At 43.4% G+C, this 22668-nt stretch overlaps 1 protein-coding gene across 6 annotated transcripts in view; it reads right to left on the reverse strand.

Moving 5' to 3' along the window:
- RNF220 (ring finger protein 220) overlaps positions 1-22668 on the reverse strand; it is a 318359-nt gene that overhangs the window by 206545 nt on the left and 89146 nt on the right. The window lies entirely within an intron of this gene.

Raw genomic sequence — 22668 nt, forward strand, 5'->3', positions numbered from 1 at the left:
CTCATAAACCACCAGGTCCCAGTTGGCAGGGAAGAACTGTTTCCTGCAGGTGTCCAGGGACCATGAATCACACCTTGTCAGTGATCTGGGCATGAGCAGACGAAACAAACGCTGCTTAAGGCAGGCATCTCTTAACAGTCTTGCCCATGTGCATCTCCCCTGTTCCTGGGGTTTGCAGTCTGACCAGTGAGGGGTTAAAACGGGTGTTAATCAGACACTTTGCAAGAAGCTTTGAAAACTCGCCCAAATATTATAAAAAATGCCTTTAATCATCTAATAGCCCAACGGGGTAGGTGATGGATGGGCTGATCTCCCTTGCCTGAACAGATGAGCCTGAGGATGTGGGCTTATGTTGAGGGGGGAGAGCAGACGACACTTTTCCTTCCTCCCCCCACCAAAGCAGTTAGAAATATGAGGTCACCCAGCGAGAGATGATAACACATTAAGGGCTCTTGAGAGATTAGCCTGTCAGCCTCGTTAGGAACAGGTGACTGGGGGCTGACTGCATAATTAGAGGCTGGAGAAGCCATAACTCACAGTGGTTTGGACAGCACGAAAGGGCCACATCCGCAATAGTCCTCTCTGCTTTGAAAAGTCACCTCAATAGGAGTATGGAATGCTCTCCCACATGGTGGCCTGAAAATCAGTGAGGTATACTCCCAATTGCAACCCTTAAATTCAGCAAGTGTTACATCTGATCTAGACTTGTAAATGTGAACAGCATACAGGTGCTCCATTATTGCCAAGAAGAAAATAAGACATAGAACAAGACGTTTAAGATTTATACAAATGGTGTGGCCTGTAATTAGGGAGTAGGAAACTTCCCCAATTCCCAATCCAGAAACAAACAGGTTTTATAATATGCATTGTTTTCCTGGATGCCCACTAGATATCTCAAAATAATTCAGTAGGCATAGATTAGTTTTGGAACTGGGGCCTTTCTGTTGGGTTCAGTCAGTGTATTGTGGTAAAAAGGGTATTCTGAAATCTGTTTTGATAATTGTGCATTTTAGTGGCATTCCTACAATTAATCAAATTACCACCCAATTTAAATTACAATCCAATTTTAGCACAAACATTATGGGAGAAATTCATCATCACACTTTTCCAATCATTCCATCAGCACAAGCATTTCAGTTTGCCCGATGAAACAATTTCCCCTCTCCTCTCCCTGTGCTGTTTTGGGAGTTCTTCGGACACACATCCCCAGAGTCAATTTAGGTTGCGGGGCATGCAGCAGGAGGAGAGGAAAGTCCCATTGCACTAGCAGAACTCCTTGCAATGGCTCCCATTAGCCCACCTTCATAAGTGAATCCAGCCTTTTGTCTTTCAGTGGTAGGCAAATTTACTGTAGAATGTCTTTTCTGGTACCTTCAGAATTCTAATTACTAGACCTCATTTTGATTGCAAAGATGGGCACAGAATCTAGCAATCCTAGCATACTGTTATTGTATGGCTTAATCACCTACAGACTGAGCCTTCCATAAAGACGCTGCATTTATTTGGGAATCATTCTTGCAGTGTGTTTGATTTCTGGCATTTTGCTTGATACCCAAGTATTTGTGCTGCACATTGGCATGAATGAGGAACAAGCTAAAGAAGTACACTCTTTGCTTCTCAAAGTGTAAGACTGAAAGGTTGTGCAATGGCACACTGGGCTTTCTTTTCTGTATGCTTCCTCTATATCCCAGCATTCAACTGGAATGTGACAGGAAGCTCGCATGCTGATGCTCAGCTTCATAGAGCCATACTATCTATTTGCTGTTAACTGTGCCATACAGATTGGTACCATAGTAAGAGATAGTCCATTCAAATTCTGCAGGAACACTGACCATACTGCCCTCACCAGGAGTCATGTACTTACTTTCACTGTGGCTGTATGCAAACCTAGACAGCTATGTGATTATGAGGGCTGATCTTGCTCACAATTACACACCAGAAATATGACATCAGTTCACATAAACCTGTATCACAAATATGCAATTTAAAGTACATCTACAGGTTTATTGTGAGGATGCAATACCCTTGAGCTTCTTGGAAGAAGCATGGGTCAAAAATATGCAAAGGAGAGGAAAGAGACAAGAGAGCTAGGGTTACCACTGCCTGTAGCAATAACAAATTGCTAAGGAAAGACAAATTGGAGTCCAGGTGGGTGTTCGTCACACACTCTTGATTCTATAGTAATAAAGCCACAACTGCTACGTTCATCCAACCACCATGAGCATGTGGTTAAACCCAGGACTATATAAATTGATCCACTCATTGATTTGCATCCGTTGTATACCACCCAATTAACAATGTCCTATGGGGAGTTAACAATATAAACTAAAAACCATAAAACTTAAGTGGAATAAAGCCAACCATGGTATTAAAATAAATAAGTAAATCCAGCAGCAATAAAACTTACATTCACACAACTGAGGTAAAGCCACTTAAGATCTTAAAGTGGGAAAATAAAAAGGTCGCCACCTGCTACTAGGAAGACCATAACATAGGCCCCAGGTGAGTCTCTCTGGGGAGAGCATTCAGGTGTCACCAATAAAAATGCCCTTTCTGTGACAGCCAGTCCTAGGATCAGTGTAAGTAAGTGTAAGATGATATGATCTTTAGGGAACCTGGCCGCAAGACAGTTTGAGCTTTGAACGTTAAAACCAGCACTTTGAATTTGACCCACTCCTCACATGGGAGTAGTGGGGGGAAAGGATCCGTGCCACAAGACTTGCATGACCCCAGCATTCTGACCCTCTATCTATAATAACAAAGGTGACTGCCATGATTGTAACAACTACCATAGTATCTCCCTGCTGAGTACTCCAGAGAAAGCCTTTGCCCACATAGTTCTCAATAGATTAGAGTTACTCACTGACAGGGCCTATCCCAAGTCATTATGCACCTTTAGAGTTCAGGTCAGCAGTTGACATTATTTTCTCACTGCGTCAGGAGAAATGCCGAGAGCAGAGATGCCCCCTGTACATCACCTTCATAGACCTGACAATGGTCTTTGACCTTGTCAGCCAAAAAGGACCCTTAACACTGCTCAACAAGATAGGACGCCCACCTAAACTCCACAAGATGATTGTGTCCTTCCACAAGAACGTGCACAGCACCTTTCAGTATGAAGGCTGATCCTTGGACGCCTTCCCTATAAATAGCAGTGTGAAACAGGACTGTGTTCTCGCTCCATATATTCTTTTCACTGTTGCTCTCCTATGCCTTCAGCTCAACTGAAGGTGGTGCATACTTCCATTCAAGGATTGACAGGAGTCTGTTCAAGACAAAAGTGTGGATGGTTTTTATCTGAGAGATGATGTATGCAGATGACACAGCCTTGACCCCGCTCTACAGAGACTCATCAACTGTTTTGCAAAGGGCTGCAGCGAGTTTGGCCTCACCATCAGCCTGACAAAGACCAACTTCCTGGGTCAGGATGTTGCAAGCACTCCACACATCAGCACTGGTGACCACACGCTTGAGATGGTAAACTATTTTGTCTACCTGGGCTCTACCATAACCAGCAACCTCTCCATCGACACTGAGCTGGACAAGCGTATTGGCAAGGCAGCTGGGGCCAATGGCTCACCTCTCCAAAAGGGTATGGGAAAATGTGACGCTAACAACTAATAGCAAGATGAAGCTCTACCAGGCTTGAGCATTGAGCACACTGCTTTATGGAAGTGAGTTGTAGGCAACTGACACCCGACAGTAGCAACGCCTCAATGCCTTCCAGGACCAAGTCTCAAACAAAGATTTGCTCCCCCAAGCCCACATTCCCAGCATGTTCACGCTTCTGTTTCAGTGATGTCTATGCTGGCTTGATCATGTCCAAAGAATGGAAGATGGCAGGATCCCCAAGGATGTCCTCTAAAGGGAGCTCGCTTCTGGCACTAGGCCTGTTGCCAGACCAACTCTTTGTTACAAAGATGTCTGAAAATGAGATATGAAGGTTAACAACATTAACCCTGCCGTATGGGAATCCCTTGCAGATGATCAAAGTGCCTAGAGTCAGCCAGCTCGTGTATCCACAGCAGCAACCAGAGGAGGAATGACTACTGGAAGGAGCACAGATAAAAGAAACACCATGGTGCACCTGTAGCAACAAAACCAGATGCCTTCATCTGTCCTACCTGCAATAAAACATGTCTCTCCTGCATTGGTCTCTACAGCCACAGCAGGCACTGTAACTCTCCAAAGGTTTGACTTTACAACAGAAGATGCACTCCTCCATTGTGTCACAAGACAGACAGATACAGCAAGAAATACTCACATATGATCAGAAAGGCTAGTCCCAGTTAGCAATCTAGCTATCTCATTTTGGACTAGCTGAAGTTTCAAGACTGTTTTCAAAGACAACTACCTGTAAAATGCATTGCAGTAATCCAATCTAGGGTCAGGTATGGGCCTTGGCCTGCAAGTTATATCAAGCCTGCCAAGCATGTTAGTCTAGCATCCTATTCTCACAGTGCTAACCAGATGCCTATAGAAAGTCCACAAGCATGACTCAAGTACAAAACCATTCTCCCCTCTTGCCTGACCTTTACTTCATAACTCCATATGAACATGTACTGTAGTTGATACCTGCTCTATATGGAGTCCATGACTCTTGAATTGTTTTCAGCTAATTATCCTCTCTCATGAAATCCCTGAAGGTGTCATCAGACTAACAGGCAACTCCCCCATCACCTAGTAATTATCCCACAACCTCTCCATCCTCAGCCCCTTTTGCCAGATGGATAAAGAAATCCCTTTCCCATTTCTCATCTCTCCCCCCCCCCCCGGAATCAATAGACCCACTGAAGAGATGATGACCTTGTGGATTCTTTGGCTGGAGCAGGATTATGAATTCTGGGGGGAGAAGTGACCTTTTCCAAATGTCACATGTCATTGGATTTTATATCAAATGTGGACAGCATGTTATGGGTATGCAGATTTTTCTGCCAATAGGTAGGTGTGGGAATGCATGTGCTTGAAATGGTGAATGCGGGCATCCATGTGATAAGAAATGAAAATCAGATGGCCTTGCAGCATAGACCAGCACTACACTGCATATATCTATCTATCTTGCTTTAAAGCATATTGCTTCTAGAGTAAAAGCCGATAAAATTTATCTGGCTTTTTCTTTTGAGTGTATGTGTGCAAGTTATCCACACACTCAGAAAGTTCTAAAGACTTTCATTTCCAAAATGCCTTGCCATGAAGGCTTAGGAATTAAAGTGCTCTCTCTATAAGTTGGCATAGACAGACCCTCAGATATCTTGAAATAGCGAGTTAAAGGCCTTTGTAGTTCTCACATCTATAGCAGCCAAATACTTATTGGAATATATTTCCCCATACAATGTAGCATAATGTTCAAAGGTATTTCCATACTTCTGAATTCTACCTCTGAGTTTGTCTGTGTTTTTGTGTGTTTTAATTATAGTCCTGGTCACAGGAGTTAACTCATAGGGGCCGAGGGGTCTTCAGCCCCCCCCATAAAATATTTGTGGGGGGGTGGGTTCCCTCAAAGTTGTTGGGCATTGCCATTCAAATAGTGTGTGTGCACTGTGTCATGTGATCGGTTGTGTGGGGTGGGGCTTACTTGCCCCTTCATATTTTACTCAAGTTGGCACCCTGCTCCTGGTGTTGGTTCAAGAGTTTCTTCCTTCAAGTGTACGTATTTAAGGAACCATGCATAAAATACACACACAGTATGCAGATTGCACACATTCTTGAACACTCAAGAGATTTTATTTGAATTGGATAACATTTGGTGGGCACAGTTTGGCTCTCAGGAGAGTCAGAAAGGACCCACACTCATAAGCAAATATACATAAGAACAAGTAGTGTAAAGGGATGAGGACATCAAAATATCCATAAATTTATGCCTGGTTCCTTCGGTGTGCGGCACAATTGTCCAACTAGAATAACAATGTCGGGACACAATTGAGGGACAAAGCAAAGAAGAAGCGACAAGCTGTGTTTGTTTATCCAGTTTCCCCTCCTAGCAAGAATGCCCTGACACAGTGTCCTGCAGTGCTATGGCTGCAACCCCAACCAGCTAAATTTATCCCAGCTGCAGTTGTGTTTACAAAGCTTGTCCTGTTTACATTGTTGCCCCATCCTGCTCTAATCTCATCCAATGGCATTTTACAAGCTAATATGCACTGTGCTCCATTTCCTTGCCTACCCTGCCTGTGATGTGGCAAGGACAAACGTGGTCACACTGAGGTGTGATGAGGAAGCCTTCTTATCTAGGATGGAAGGAGCAGAGTGGTATTGTCATGCCTGTTCAAGTGTGTTCTCGTGAACTCCACATCCACTGTTTTCTGTTTATAGAATTCTGTTTACTCCTGCAGTATTAATTAAGTGATCTTCCTGTTCATTCTAATTCATTTCTAACATCACACTTGCCCAATCTGAAATGCCAAATTCATTTACACCCAAATATAAAAGAATGTATCCTATGAAGAATGCTAATCACTAAGTTTGGAAAAGTCTTGTTTTGTTTTTAAAGGTTTTGTGGACTTCATTTCCATCCCAGATACTCCCACTTGGCCTTGGTCTCAGAAGACTGGGGGAAAGCTGGGGTGGGTAGAAGAGAAGAATTAGAAGGGTAGGAAAGTATTTTGGCTGATGACAAAAAGGATCCTAGAAGCAGAAAAAGAACCAATCGAGGAAGAGAAGAACAACATCAAACAATTCCATGGCAGTTCCAATACCGGTACATCTCTAGAGTTGCCTTCTAGTTCAGACTTTAACTCTACCATCAACCACACCTCTGGGCCCACCTTTGATGCCTCAGACACACAAGAAAAATGCAATACTGTACATCCATAAGACCATGATTGGGAAATCTCATCTTCAGCATGGCACCTGGTTCATATATCATTAATTTTAGCCATACATGGTCAGATGATCTGATCCCTCTCTCCCTGGTGCAGACCTAGAACCGCACACATCTGAATGATCAGGTGCCCGATGTGGCATTTGGAAAGGACATGGCATGAAGTGGCTCTACAAGGCCTCAACGGTCTCAAAGGGAGACACAAAGTGTATGTACTTCTTGCTCAGACATACAGCTCTTCATCTCCGGAAGAGGATCCTTTAGTCAGGAAGTCGCGGCCCTGATTACTTTGTCTTCCCCATTTAAGAACATCCCTAACTGCTCCTTGGATGGCTCAATTAGCAAAGTGAATATATTATATAAAGTCTAAAAGATTAAACTATCACAGGCAGCCCATAATTTCATGAAGAAGTCAGGGGAGCATATCCCTCTTATTAACTCTATAACAAATGTGATGAAAATGTTCAAATAGAATGTTAATGCAATGTTACGTGTAATTTTCCCAGGCGATCTCCTGCTGAAATATTTCTTTATTAATAGTAATTGAGGGTATAAATTATGAATGAGGCGATTTTCTCCTTTCACCAGGAAAGACGTCCTAATGGCAATAATTCTTTCTAATCATTTTTGGAGAGTGGGGAGAGGTGGAGCAAAAGGAAGGGCTTAAAAAAAAAGCCCTCTAGGAGAACGCAAAATGCAAAAAGAAGGTAAAAAAAACCAGAGTATTATCATCATGAAGAAGGAATACTTTGTTCTTACACTAAGCATCTGTGTATATGAAGCACACATACTGGAATAAATTGAAGATTCTGTCTGGTCAGGAGAACCAGGTTAAAACACTCACTGAGTGACAAAACTTGATGGGTATCCTTGTGTCTAATCTATTTCATAAAGCTATTGTGAGGACCTGAGCCTTCCATAGTGGGTTCAGAACCAGGCCCTGGGTTAAGTCAGGCAGGAATATTTTAGTGACAAGAGGCAATTATAGAAAATCAGACCTCTCACCTGAAGCAAGTAGTATTGCCCTGTCCTTATTAAAGCTTCTAAGTCAGTCTTGTTCCCTAGTTTAAAACAACAAAACTAGTCTGTGATAAGCCTCATTTGCCTTGTTCAACCTTGCCTTTACCTTGCCACTGCTATCCCAACTTGGCAGGTCTTACCTGTTAAGATATAAACTGAAATAATTAGATCTATATGATTAAAATGGCTGATATATACAAGATCCTACAACCAAAGATAGTCAACACTCTTTGACCTCCCTAACCCAATTTGCTAACCTCTAAAACTCCCATGCCCATTCACTTACTTCCATTCCCAAGCCCTAGATGGGGTTGTTGTTGTTTTTACTCCATTTTCCCTTCCTTGCTGTCTTTCCTGTCTCAGGCCTCCAACTCCCATACCAACTCTTCCCCTTGAACTGATAGAAGGGCAAAGTGAATAGGGCAGGTGTATTCACCCTGATGAATATGTTTCATTCTGCAGTTATGTTTTTCCTTGTATGCTCTCCTCTGTCCATCCACTTCTAGTCACAGCTAGAAGATGGGTCACTGGTCCCATGGTATGAGCACATGATTTGGATGTGCAAAATGTTAGGTTCAGTTCCCATCATCTCCATTTGAAAGAACGTAGATCTGTGCCTAAGACCTTAGATATCTTGGCAGTCAGTGCAGACACAACTGGGTTAGACTGCATGAATGGTCTGACTTGCTAAAGACAGCTGGAGATTTTCAGACTCAGTTGTATTTAATATAAAAATTGGATGTTGTTGGGTTTTGTAGCTTGTTTTAGTTTTACAAAACAAATACAAAAATATTAAATAAAGTACAGCAAAATACTGAAACTGTGCCTAAGTGAATTTCTGAAGTTTCAGCTCTAACAGTTGAGGCAAATACTTGTTTTCTTTGACAATGAATGGTTAGATTCACAGGAACCAACCCCTAGGGGCTGAGGTTCCTTGGACTACCCCAATAAAATATTTGAGGGAACTGGGCCCCTTTGAAGTTGATGGGCATTGTTGATGGTGTGTTGTGTCATGTGATTATGTGGGGCCCCCCAATGTTTTATTCAAGTTGGCACCCCTGGTTAAATTATTCCTCTTTTGAAAATGTTCCACTGAAATTTTCATCTACTGCCCCTTGTTCAGCCTCCTTCAGCTTAGTTAAATACCACATTAGCAACCAATACTACCTCCTTGTCACTGAATTGCCATAGAATGTAAAGCAGGTAGTTCACCTTTGGGTAAAAACACTTATTAGCTTCCAAAAAGAACATGAATTAGAGACTGGGTATTGTGGGAGAAGAAATTCCAAAAGTAGACTTAAATAATATGTTTATGTATGCTACCACGGCTGCAAGGACATTTTAGCCCAGAAATGGAAGCAGCAGGAACTTCCTACTTTGGAAGAATGGCAGATAAAAATGATTGAATATGCAGAACTGGCAAAGCTGACAGGGAAAATCTGAAACCAGCGTGACGAACTGTTTGAAAAGGACTGGAGTAAATACATGAAAGAACATTGTACTGTAAACATTTGAGAATGTTTGCAGGTTTGATTTAAAATATTTTGTAATGATAATTTTTGAAACTGATTTACAAATACTAAAGTATTTTTTTAAGTATAGTAAGAAGGTAAATAAAGTGATATAACCATGTTTCTCCAAAAATAAGACCCGTCTTATATTTATTTTTATATATGTCTTTTTTATTATTATTAAGTATGGTACAGTTTAACCTACAAGGCCTATCACTATGGCTTATTTTCGGAGAAACACGGTAGAAATTCTAAGAGGATTGTGATTGCTTAAGAAAGCCAGGGAGTGGGAGGGGGGAAGTCGATGCTCGGTATGAGCAAAGTTGTATGTGATGATATGATTTGATATGAATGTGACAAAGGAAAAATATGAGCTCAATGGCACCCTTGAAAAATATGAAAACTTAATAAAAATTATATATATGAAGAAAATTAGAGATTGGATAAGCTTGTTGAGTTTATTTCACAGAACTTGAAATACAGTTCTTGTGCTACATAGCACAACTGATCTTGACATGGAGAGGATTTTCTTGCTCTTGTTTAGGCAGGGTACCGTCTAATGTTTGCCTGCAACATTTCCCTATAGAGATATAATTTCACACCATCATGTGTGGCCAGAAGATCTGTTCTGCAGAATGTACACAGACGGGATGAGAACTGTGATTGACTTTGCCTTTCCAATGCATACACCAAGAGTAGACTTGGTGAAATACACACTGTGGGAAAGACCAGCTGCTTGCTCATGAGTAGCCTAGCCAGATGTCAATCCAGATAGGGATTCATGTGGGGCTGATGAGAGGCCAAAAGACTCCAGAGTCCTCACCTCAGAGGAAGTCATGGAAAGGGAGGGAATGAAGATAAAGAAACTAGTGAGGGCAAGGGTAAACTGGATTATCTACTCCTGCCACACACCTCTGATGAGCCAGGCTTCTCTGACTTAATGGAAAGACAGAGAAAGGAGTATAAATTGTGCTCCTTAAGGAAGCAAAAAGCAGCTACCATGAGTTCTAAGGAATCTGGGACAAGGGATGGGTGATTCTGTCATTTTCAGCTTCTCCAGACAATATGGAGTTCAGTTCTCCACATTTTTGCATGAACTTGCAGGAGGTTTTTTTGGGGTTTTTAAAAAGTTCTTATAAGAATTTGTCTTTGAATCACAGAACTGTAGAGTTGGAAGTGACTCTAAGGGTCACCTAGACCAACCCCCTGCAATATCGGCATTTTAGTGTGTATTTCTTCTAATATACACATTTTGTATACAATTTTCCCTCATATAATGCATTTTTCTATGTTATTTTGACCAATATGTGCATTTTTATGTACACATTCTCCTGATATACTCTTTTTATGCACAATATTTGCCCTGCATCACACAATTCAGAGAAGGGAAAATTTAGAAGGATAGTTGTGTTTTGGTTTGTGTATTTCTTCAGAAAATGTGAATTAGGTTTCTTTTGTATTAAAATGTGAAATAAACAGACACAGACACACCCATTCTTATTCAGGATGCTAAGAAAGGCAACAGAAATATATATGCTTGTCACAGATGATGATTTACATGCAGTTTTCCTATGTCTAAATATATTAAATCATCACCTGTCAATGGGTCCTTTAACTAAATGATACATATTATTGAACTGAAAATACTTGACACAGTAATATCCTCCTTGCAAATAATACAGATAAGATTAAATTCCAATGTATTCCTCCCTCAATGTATTTCCTTTTAAAGGTTTACCAGCAGGGCACTGTTACTGAAGTACAGGCCTGAGGGACATATGACAGATTTTTCAAGGAGCCCTAGGTTGAATTAGGGTTGGGCAATATCAGGTTTTCAACATCACAATGTATCATGTAAAACCACCACCACTCCCAGTGCCTCGTGTGGAGAGAGGCACAAGGAGCATAGGCCCTGGCCCCATAGGGCGCTGGGGTGAAACTGCCTCACTCCCAACGCCTGCCTCACTCCGCACCTGGCACAGAGGAAGGAGGCAGCAGGAAAAGAAAGGTAAGGTGCCAGGCGGTTGGCAAGCCCCACCCGCGACATACTGCTGGGTGAAGGCGCCATTGCAATCTGGCCCTCAAACTGGTCCTGGATGATGCATTAATATATCGTCCAGGCCTAGTTAGAATACCTGAACATTAACAAAAAGGGGTGAGGTGAGGTAGGAAACAGGCCTAGACTAAGCCTGGCTCCCATCATCAAATGTAAGACTCAGACTCTTGGCTCAGGACATTCCAAAACTTAACTGATAAAATCAGCACTCAGTCTCAGCACCAACTCTTAAGTACAGGATACAAGGTTCAATGGTTCATCGGCAGAATTCTAGGATATATGGCTAGGCATAAGCAAAGATGCTGGCCAACACTTAACACACCACTCCTGCTCTGCTTTTAAAGAATCAGGCAGGCCTAGTCAGTTACACAGTTCTCATCTCAAGGGAGAAGACTGAGTATACAAGTGAATGCTCCTATAGGGTTTGTGTGCGCGCTCTGGGTCTTTTCACAAGGGTGCACATGGGACCATTTTCTGCAGTAGCTCCCAAATTGTAGAATGCTCTCCCCAGGGAGGCTTGCGTGGCTCCTTCATTACATATCTTTAGATCCTAGGCGAAAATGTATCTCTATAACAAGGCCTTTAGTTGATTAACATTCTATGGCTTTTTAAACAGGTTTGTGGGAGTGGGTTAATGATTTGTTTTGGATTTTTTATATATTTTGGATTCTCATTTTGTATTTTTATGTTGTGAACTGCTATGGGATCTTGGGATGAAGGGCAGTATGCAAATTGAATAAATAATAGTAATAATATTTGGGAGCTTAAAGTGAGCTCCTGATTGGTGCTGGCAGTGAGTCCCACCTGCAAAGGAACAATCAGCTGATTGGCAGCACTAGGAGTTCCCCATTGGGAACTCTCCAAGCACATATTCCCAGCATGTTTGCACTCCTGTCTCAGCAACATCTGTGCTGGCTTGGTCATGTCTACAGAATGGAAAATGGCAGGATCCCCAAGGACATGCTCTTTGGGGAGCTGGCTTCTCTATGAGGAGCAGGCCCATTGGCAGACCAACTCTTGTGTTACAAAGATGTCTGCAAACATGACATGAGGGCTGGCAACATTAACCCCACCATGTGGCAATCCCTTGCAGACGGCCACAGCACCTTTAGACAATCAATCAGGTTGTGTATCCACAGCAGAGACCAGAGGAGGAATGACTGCTGGAAGGAGTGCAGAAAGACACCAGGGTACACCTGCATCAGCACAACCGGATGCCTTCATCTGCCCCAGCTGCAACAAAACATGTCTCTACGGTCAAAGCAGGTGCTGTAACCAGGGCCGGCCCTAAGGCAAGGCTGGGTGGCAGCCTCCGCCCGCGTGGCAGCCTCGCTCAGAACGGGAGGGAGCGCTGGAGGGATAGTTCGCGCCAGGGCGCCGGCTATGCTTAAGATGGCCCTGGCTGTAACGATCCAACAGTTTCAGTTCACCCCCTTTCATTGTCTCCCAAGACAGACAGGAGCCAACCAACTAGAGCAGTCAATGGGACTCTCGTCAGTGCTGATAAACTGATTGGCACTGACAATGTGCCTTCAAATAAGCTTTCTGCAAGCCCCACTTTGTCTGTTTGCAGCCTGCTTGCAGATCTGCAGAGAAAAACTCCTGTTTGCAGGAGTTGTCGGAATCCAAACCACCCCGCAAACAAACCTCAAAGCAACTCACTGTAACTACTGATCAGCTGGTTTGGGGTTACCAAAAACTGCTTTGAAGTTGTCCCTTGGTGCCATAATAACATCAGGTGATCAACATGTGGGTGGCTCAACCCACCTGTCAAAATTGTCCTGTGGGAGAAGTAATTATCCAGATCACCAGCTGGATCCAGTTCCTCACCCTCTGTGAGAAACAACAATCCTAACAATCTACTCAACTTACGCCGAGGGGCAGGGGGCAGTTTGGATCAGCTAAGGCTGCAGAGCAGAGCTGTCACAATTATTATTTAGTGTTGTTATTCTTTCATATCAAACCCATATGACATGAAACAGAATTAGCCCTACAATTGAAAACAACAGTAAGCAAGGGGAACTAGCATCCAGGGCACTTGAACTCCATAATCAGCAATATTCTGCTTGGGAGTTGCTTGGGTTCCCTCTCCTGATACCAAGATGAAACTACTGTACTATCCTCTTAGCTAAATCACTCTCCCAAAACTGAGAGAATCAGACAAGGCATCCTTAATTCTTGCAGAATGAGAGACGCAGAATACTAGAATACTATAACTGCTGCATTCACTGGGAGGAGAAAGGGGGTGAGAAGCAGGTACTGGAAGCCAAGAGTCAGGTTCTAGTGGCTTGGAATAGGAGAGGGACTGAACATCAGGACTCTTAGGACTGGAATGAAGCCTGGTGGGCTGGAGAAGAGGTTGCTTAGAAGTGAGGGAACACCTGCGTCCTTTGGTCCCGCTCACCTGATTGAATTTGCAGTCCATTGCTCGCTTCTCTCGCAGCTGCAAGGCACGATCGCCCGGCCGCCAACCCCATGCTCTCCCCGTCAGAAAAGGGGCTAATTCAGTTATCCCAGTGGCATTAGCTGCTGTGAAGGATAGCCCGCCAGCGCAGCCCATGCGCCTGACATAATATTAAAGACCTCGCTGCCCTTGCTCGGGGCAGATTAAGCTCTACTCATTGCTTTAATGCCGGGCTCCCCACAAGATGCTGCCCCTTAACTCTATTACCCCCTGCTTGGAGCTGCCTGACCCATTGTTACCACTCCCTCTGATAATTCACCTCTCTGGTAACTTTGCCTTCTTGACCTCCTCCTGGAGCAGCAGAATGAGGCTAGAATGATCAAACGTTCTACAGCATAGGCAGAGCCATACTTCTCTCTGTCTACTTCTAAGCCAGTCTTCCTATATCCCAGTTTCTATCCCATATTGCCATGGAAAAAGCCCATTGCAACTAATATCTCCCTATACTCAAATGGCTCCTAGACATAGTCACATGCCTGGCAAAACAACATGTACAGCCTCCCTTAAATAAAGCACGGCACAGTTTGCATGGTGCTGCTGGCAAAGGGAGACCAGGGGTGCCATTGAGCTCTCTGGTCAGGAATGAATGAAAGACAAGGAGAAACTAAGCAGACAGGGTGGCTCTGATAAGTACCCAGGACCATATGTCCTGTCATTCACTGACACAGCTTCACTCCAACAAACCAGGTCCTTTATATTCCATCAGCCGCACCTGTGGGACTAGTCTTAGTGCAGTTGCCATCGTTTCGGCTTTTGTCAGATAAATGTCAGTGCGACTCTCTGAGCTATCCTAGGTTCTGGAGAACAGCTACTGATATAGGTGCATGATACCTTTCTGCTCTGCTTCCCAATTATCCTGCTACCTGATATGCTGGTGATTCATTACATGCAACTCTCTTCCAACTCCTGCTCACTTTCACCTCTTCAGGTTGAATATATTCAACACAGTGCTATGACAATTGTTCCCTCAGCTCATGCATTTGGTTCAGCTTGCCTGATGGAACAATCTTCCATCTCCTCCCCAGCATGATGTTCTGCAGGTTCTTCCAACCCCCTGAGCCAACTGGAAGGGGAGAGGGGAGAAAGTAGGATTCCACTTCTGGTATCCCACAGGCTTTCTACCCTAGCTAAAACAGGACAGGGCCAAATGCTACCCAGATCAACTCGGCCTATATTCCCAAAATACCAATTTGTGCAACATGGACCACAATCTTATTAATGCTAATTAATACAAGTATGAAAGAAGTGCAGTGCTTTCAAAGCATAAAAACAACCCAAAACTGCATATAAGCCATGTGGGCTTTCTCCATGGTACTTACCAAGGGACAGAATAGGAAGACACCTGAATACTCCACTGTACTCATAGCAATTCTTCATACTAGAGTCATTACTCATCTACATATGTTAATGCTCTAAGGCAGGCATGTCCCGATCTACCGGTAGATCACTGGATGTCTGTGGTAGATCACCGGTAGATCAGTGGCTCCCCCCAAAGAAGCTAAAAAACTTTGGCTCCCCTAAAAAAAGCTCAACATCTTTTCCCTGCACCCCTAAAATGACCTGAACTACCAGAAACAGGGCTTTCCTTCTTAAAAAAAAGCTCAACAACTTTGACCTGAACCCCCAAAAATGGTGTAGATCACTGCCAGCTTTTAACTGTGAATAGATCGCAGTCTCTTGGAAGTCGGCCACCCCTGCTCTAAGGTAAGCAGACTTCAATTCCATCATCCAGAGCCAAGTGCAAAAGACATACATTTAGGATTGAATCATTCTGAGCCAATACATTTGCTTTTGAATACAGACCTGACCTGATACCATAGCCCTTCTACACACAAATACCCTAATTACCCTAAGCTTTCCTCATTTCAGCAGTATAATTCAGAGTGGAGGGGGTAGATTCTATTGCTTTTGTTGTTACACTATTTGAAGTCAGATATCCTTATCTATCTTCTACAAATCACCTAGAGATCTAAGGTAGATCCAGCTCTACCTTCACCTCTGCAAGGGCTATCCAGTAGAAGGTGGCTCTTCAAAACAGAAACAAAGACTGAAGGAATGCAAGAGGAGTAGAAGGCATGTTGTGCTGCTTCATTGATTTTTGTTAGAGCCATGCACACTGGAGAATGGACAACATCTGAAAGTCTGTGCAGAGGGAAATGGCAGTGTTGGCTGGGGATGCAAGTTGGGCATGTTGTTCTCCTTTCCTCCACTACCTGTCAGAATGAGGAGGGCTGGCTATACAGTATGCCGCCTCTGAGCTTTGGAACTTCTTGTGAGGGGGAAATGGAAGGTATATCTCCCCAGCGGTAAATGGCCTCATAAAAGTGACAGAAAGACGCTCATATAGATGCTTGTTAAATTTTTATTACTAATCACCTCCAAAGTCAGCTGCTATATTTAACTTGGGCAGGGAGGGGGAGAGGGTACTGAAGAAGCAAGCTGAGAATCAACCATGAGAAAAGTTGGGCCAACTATAACCCTGGAACACAAAAGTTATAATACACCAGTGTCATTCTCTGAGCTTGGCTAAGCCCAAACAGCATCATTCTTGGAACTATATACAACAAAACAACCTTAAGCGTGCCAGTCCCTGAGGGATCAGTTATCAGTTATCTACGAATGATATTATCAGATTGTTTTGGAAGTCTGCCTTTCTTGGTAATGTCACCCTAGTTTATATAATGCCTTCAGGCCCATCCCACTCTACCCCCAAAATCTCTTTTTTGCCAAGAGTGTAGATGCTGCTCTTCCCATTTATCCATCTTGGAGGCACCATATATATCTCCGAAAGGCTTCCCGGCTGCTCATATATCTGTCTAATTAATATTATTCCTAGCCCAGCATAGTCTTTTCCCCCTTAATAAGCAAAGTGCTGCTGACTTTATTACAGGTTTCCTCCTCACTTATTACTTTAAATCATATTCAGGAAAGAGCTTACGGAGGCAGATGCTATCTCCTGGCCCACATGCCACCCCAGTCAGCACCTTCATCCAAGCATAGCTGGGGCCACTGGGTGAGAAGGATGAGACAGGGGGAGGGGAATAGAGCAGGAGACATTCCCAGGGTTCACAGCTGCCAGGGGGCTCTGAACCAAAATGAAAGGTCAAGAGGTCACTGCTGTGTTGTCTGGCCCAAGCAAAACAGTATGTTCAATGAACACTAATTAGAGGTGGCCCAATATGGCTGCCTCAGCAGGACTTGTTTAGGTCACAGGGTGTTGAGAGAAGGGAATCTGTAGCAGGTGCAAACAGAAGCAAGTTTACCACCTTGTGGGACATAGCTGCAACTTGTATCTCTTAAAAAAACAACAACCACCTGCACCTCAATAAGCATGGTTTGCAATGTGAGCTCACTGTAGGCACACAGACACAAAATATATACACCACACATATTAGCCCAAATCATTCCCACTACTCGATAGGAACTTGAAATCATTAGCAGGGCAATTCAACACCATGTTCTCCTACTTACTGAGCAGTATGTTGACTGGTGTAAAATAATAACCCTGGCTTTTGCCAGGGACAGGCACTCACCCCTTCATCCCTGCTGAACTGATTCTTGACCAAGCATTTGCAGAGCAAAATAATTGTAGCCCAGAGTGGCAGAGTTGGAAAACAGAACTCCACAGAATGACATCCATGGGAATGGAGGGTGTGGAGAGGCAGCTGCAGATTGTTTGCTTGCTTGCAAGTAGCTCAACTGGTAATCAGCTTGGGGGGGGGGGTCCTGAAGGTGAGTTACAATGGGCATGATAAAAGGCCGCAGGCTTCCAGATGCCTTCTGATGCTTGTCAGTCTTGGAGGAAGTCATGGAAAGAAAGTAGAGGTGAATCCTGAAGAAGGCAGAGGCTGCCTCTTGAAAGGATAAAGCAATGGGAGGGTAGACTGGGTTTTCTACTCCCTCACTTGAGTAGGGCTTCTCTCATCAGATGGAAAGACAAGAGAAAAAACGATAGCAAGCAAGGAGCAGCTGTCAAAAAAAGCTGAAGAGTCTGGGACCCCCGTTCTGTGACATAGGGTTTCTTTACCTTTGGTTCTTCCAGTGCCATGCCCCTGCCCTTGAAAGAGTTAACCCTCCCAGGAATCTGGGTGCGGAGGTGAAAGGGTTATGTGTGTTGTGCTTGGACCCTCTGGTTGTAATGCAATTTCTCAGCTCTCACATCTATATTTATTCAGTTTTGTCAACACTCCACACCACCACCACCCTTGCACAGCAGTTATTGATCAGTCTAATGGAAGAGATCCGATTGCACACGCGCTGGCGTGCCTATGCATAGCCTCTCCCACTCCAGGCCAGCCAATCAATGTTGTGGTGTCCCTGAAAATTTGCCATAATCCAATTTGAAGATATGCTATTGTTTAATAAAAGCTGCACTTTTTCCTTCCTCTTAAAAGCACGTGTTTGGGTCCTCCCAGGCCAGCTGCAAAACCTGTCACCACTACAGCTGCACTCTCCCACTTACGAGACATGAGCAAAACAAGCCCAAGAGAGAAGCTCCTGATACAACGAATGTGATAGGTATTGCCAGGCCAACCCACAGTTCTAGTTGAACTGAGAGCTACTCAATTTCACATCATATACACAAGAACAGCCCTGCTGGGCCAAACATTTACCCAGACTAAAACACTGAGCAGGAGTCATTTAAAGAACCTCATCAGCAGAAGCGCTGTCTAAGGACTTCTGCTTGCACTTTAGAGCTTTCCCTCCTCTCCCCACAGTGTGCCCTCCAAGAAATTGACAGGAGGGTCGGAAAAACCCCAGAACAGCATATGGGGGAGGGGGGGGTCGTTTAATCTAGCAAGAAGATATACTTGTGCAGACAGAACATTTGTAATAGCATTATACTGAATTCCACCCTCTGTCTCCAGGTTTGGCCAGTACTGGAGAAACATCAGTGGATAACAGGATGGGGCTTCAACTGGTTGGCTGAACCAAGTGAGGGTAGCCGATTGGTGTCAGATCCTTGGTGAATTAGGGACTTCCCCTGCATGTGGAAACAGGCTCCAGTGGATTGAGTGGATCCACCAGTCAAGAAGGCGATTTCTGCACATGCTATGGAGGGAAGTGAGGTGCAGATGGGGTTCATCAACCTGGGAAGGTAGTCCATCTAGGAGAAGGAAAATTCTGATCCTAAACCTCTGCTGCCTTGCATGATATCTTCAGGAGAAGAAAAAGCTAGTAAGTAAATCCTAAACAAATCTGGAATGGAGACTGTAAGACAGTTGGATGGCACCTTGTACACCTCTTTCCAGCAACTCCTGCAATCAAAATGGTGCCAAACATATTGCTCTGCTTTTCTTTGGACCACATCAGCAAGGCCAAGAGGAGGGTTGTCAACTGGGCAGCCCAGGACCTCCATATACACTGCCCAGGCTTGTGCCCTGGGGAGGTCTCTTCAGTGTTGCTAACATAGCGGTTTGACTTCACTCTTGGAGGCACACTCCGTTGTCTCTCGGGGCAAATGGATGCCAACAACACATTGTTTGCTAGCTCCATTGGCAGAGTGAGGTAGAACATATCATTTCCAAACAACACATAGAAGTGTCTATAGCTGTTCTCTACTGACTTTCTCAAAACTAGTTATTTACCTTATTTTGTCTTGTTTTGGGCATCTTTCATCATTGACTAGCTAATCAATGTGAAATACTTGACTAAAGTCTTGCTATCCCAAACAATAGGGGGGGGGGAGCTGTAAAAAACGACTCTCATTGACTGGTCAGTCAACCATTTCTGGCAGCAGGACCTATAACAAAAAAAGAAAAAGAGCACTTTTCTCTTTTTGTCTCAGAGGCTGTACAGCAAGGAATATATGTGTGCTTATATTTATTGCTTTGTTTAGACTATCGTTAATGCACAAAAACAGAAATGCACGAGGAAAATATAAAGGGAATTCCTTGGACTGGACTAAAAAGAAGATGGAAGGGATTCAACATTGACTTCTATTAAGAGAATCAAGAATTGCAAAATACATTACAACAAGAAGAGAGGAAACAAACCACTCTATCTTTCACAAGCTTGCATTTGGACTTCTCTAAAAAGCCAAGCTTTGATCTTGGACCAGATTAGATGTGGTGGTATAAAGGTATGCAGCAAGGTCAAAGATTCTGGAGACAGATTTAACAGCAAGTAAGAATGGAAGCTACGAGCATGAGTTTGACCAAACTGTGGGAGGCAGTGGAAGACAGGAGTGCCTGGCGTGCTATGGTCCATGGGGTCACGAAGAGTCGGACACGACTAAATAACTAAACAACAAGAAGAAGAAGAAGAAGAATGGAACCCAGAGATCTGCAAGGGCCACATTATGCATTATACTGCAACCATATTGTAATGGGCCCTGAGAAAAAGGTGATTCATATAGACAAAGCTACAGGAGAGGAAATCCACCACCACTCCCACTTGCTTCCTCTTCTTCATAGGGGAACCGTGTAAACCTCTCAAATATAGATCAGGAACTCTGTGGGGGGAGAGGGGAAACAGGTGTTGGGGTGAGTTTTAGAGAGAAAGTGGTTGCGTAGAAAAAGAGTTAAACATACCCTTTATCTAGAAGTTATTTTCAGGCTAAAATTACACACAGTAATTGTCCCATGGAGCAATACAGTACAGATTTATCTTTCTTTTTCACATTTCTCACCTGGCACTGCAAAGTCCTAAATTTTTCTCTAGACTAATGGATTTGCCCTCACAAAGATACCTGACAAACAATTAGATGTCTAAGTAGTTACAAACTATTGACCCAATTTCCTTCTCAGCACCCCCATTCTCGAAATCTTTCCATCCCTACAAATAAAGAAATTCAAAAGCCTTCCTCGATGACTGGTGTAACTCTCTTTTGTGAAGAGTATTTTGTGAGTCTCTGAATCAGAACTCAATGCACATTTATGCAATAGGGAACTGGGGGCGGGGACACAGAAGTAACATAAATATAGGATAAGGGACAAAATGCCAGTATTTGTTTTATTGCAAATATTTGGAATTAAAATTAAGCTGCTGATCCCATGCTGCAAATGCACACTGAAACAGGCATACTTCCTTGAAGTGTTCACAGCATAGCCTTGTTCCAAGTATTGTTCACTCTGCCTGACTCCCAGCTTCAAGCATGCTGTGGCACCTGCCTTTCCATCTCATGATACAATAACGGTTCACACACGTAGATATATATATACATGTACACACAAAGAACCCCAGGATCCTTCTTGTCCCTTTGCATAAAGAAGCAAGAGCCACTGTAAGCTGAGGCAGCCACAACCCACTCAGGAATAGGGTCACACTGGCAGCCAGCTGAACTTGAGCCCTGTGGATCAATGGTGCTGCCCCATTCATGTCCGCCAGGGCTGAAACTCAACACCAGCGCTCAATAGTTTGAGAGGAGAGAGCAGGAGAGGGGCTACTGATGACTTCTCAGCTCTTCAAAGAAAAGAGCAAATTGAAAGGCTTGTCAGGAGTCAAAACAAAGCAGGGCAGGGATGTGCTGAATGTCAGAAAGGTTACAACCAGATGCAGAGAAGAGAAGGTTGTTTATGAAGAGGGGTGGTCACATGTCTCTGCTGGTCCTCCCCATTCCTTCCATTAGCACCTTGTATAACTACATTTCTAGCATTAATCAAAAATGATATACACTGAATAATTTTCCATTTTTTGAAATCACAGTGTATGTACCCACAGCAGTTTGAAGTGGATGTGACTCATGTGTGCATGTTTTTTTCATATCATCCACATGACACTGTCCTTATCCAAGTGGCAGCCTGCACTTCCCCTCAATTAATTTGTATTTTCCCAATGGGCTGATAATCCAATAAGAGGAGGAAATCCAAAATAAAATCACATGTTTCTCAAGTGTGGATGCACTGCAGTGCTGTTGTTGTTTTAGTAAAATGAATGTGATGACATTTTGCTGGGTGCTCATCGTCTAGTCATGTTCTTTCCATCAGCTCAAAGAAATGGATGAAGTGCGTCTCTTTCTACTGGTTGCTGCTGAAAGCACTTACACAGTAAATGGATACATACATATACATGTATGTATGTATGTATGTATGTACGGTATGTTGTTTTGCACAGAACTGCTCTTACAAAAAAAAGCATTACAAAAATAATAAAATTGGCCCTTGAAGTTAAAGGAGATGGGAAAGGAAATGGGGCAACACCCATGTGTGCATTAATGCCCTGGTAAATACACAGCCACAGAACACAAACCTGATTAATTAAAAAACTATTAAGCAATGTTTTTTATTATATCATCAGCTAACTGGTCATAATTTGACAAACAATATGGGAGGGATGGAGAATTCCAGCCCTTCTACCACCACCTCATTCCTCAAATGGAGGATCAGGTTTGCAGCTTGTTCCACCCACTACAATAACAATCTGCTGTGAGTTACAGAGCTAAGATGTCCCAATTCTTATTCCCAAATCGGCCAATGGGATACTCTGAAGATGAATACAAAGGGACACACCGGGTTCTTGAGCCAGTAAGAGCGACCTCCAACATCTTCTCTACAAGCCCTGGTGGCTTAGAATGGATTCAGACATGCACTTATCGTGCCAAATCTGATCCACATGGGTTACATAACATCCCAAGTGCAGTTAACCTGCTCCTACAAAGTCTAAGTGGCAAGAACCCACCATTTTAAGCTAGTCTCTTCATCAGCTCCTGCTGGAAACTATGCAAGATTACACACTATAGCCTCCAGAGTACACTAATTCCTTCTGATACAGAGGTGCCACAATAAATAACAGTGACATTTCAAAATGCACAGGTATTATAATGAAGAGTTATCCTTCTTCCATGAAGCTCAATTGT

The sequence above is a fragment of the Zootoca vivipara genome, chromosome 7 (assembly GCF_963506605.1).
Source record: "Zootoca vivipara chromosome 7, rZooViv1.1, whole genome shotgun sequence".
In the NCBI taxonomy this organism is placed as follows: Eukaryota; Metazoa; Chordata; class Lepidosauria; order Squamata; family Lacertidae; genus Zootoca; species Zootoca vivipara.